Raw genomic sequence first — 609 nt, 5'->3', positions numbered from 1 at the left:
TGGTCTCTGATACAAGTTTCAGAGGATTCCTGTTACTAAGCAGACTTGATGCTAGGTAGAACAAAACCGCCCAAATAAAGTGAATCTGAGCTGCCCTAAAGCCCCTGAGAATTACATCAGCTTTAACCATTAACCGTCTGAGCTCTTTTTACGCAGAATTTTCTTAAAAGTTTCCCATCAGTGGGTTGGAGTAGGGCTGGGGGATAGAGACGAGGGAGGAAGAGGGAGGCTTTAGGTATGCGTTGTGAAGGGGGCGTGTGAGGGTGGGATGAGTTGCTGAGGATGGGCGGGAGCAGGGGAACGCTAGAACACAAAGGCTATTTCCGGCCTTAATTTCGTTACCAAGTTTCTTTACGTTGAACTTTTTTGGAACTAGGTGTGTGTGTATACGAGAGGTAGGCCAGGGTCCCCGCTTTAAGTGTGAGTACCATTATCCACATCTTTGTCTTTCTGTACTGGGCAGGCCCGTCTGGGCTGCGGAGGACGCCTCCTAGTTCCCAGCTCGGGACATCCTGAACAGCAGCAGCCACAACAACAGGCTCGCCCCCTGACAAAGGGGCCGGCGCGACGGTGCAGCCTTGCGCAGCGGGGGCCGCGGGGGACGGGGAG

At 53.2% G+C, this 609-nt stretch overlaps 1 protein-coding gene across 4 annotated transcripts in view; it reads left to right on the top strand.

The window, feature by feature from the left end:
• The first annotated feature begins 304 nt into the window (after positions 1–304).
• Positions 305–609, top strand: part of NOX4 (NADPH oxidase 4) — a 137,583-nt gene continuing 137,278 nt past the window's right edge. Inside the window, exon 1 of one of the 4 annotated variants that reach the window (XM_025042647.1) lies at positions 305–395. The gene's annotated coding sequence lies outside the window, so the exon portion shown is untranslated. Of the gene's footprint in view, positions 421–609 lie in introns of all 4 variants that reach the window. The other 3 variants (XM_015600601.2, XM_025042643.1, XM_025042645.1) reach the window with 3 other exon arrangements.

Source organism: Pteropus alecto, unplaced genomic scaffold, assembly GCF_000325575.1.
Source record: "Pteropus alecto unplaced genomic scaffold, ASM32557v1 scaffold7, whole genome shotgun sequence".
In the NCBI taxonomy this organism is placed as follows: Eukaryota; Metazoa; Chordata; class Mammalia; order Chiroptera; family Pteropodidae; genus Pteropus; species Pteropus alecto.
This window is presented reverse-complemented; position numbering and strand designations above follow the sequence as displayed.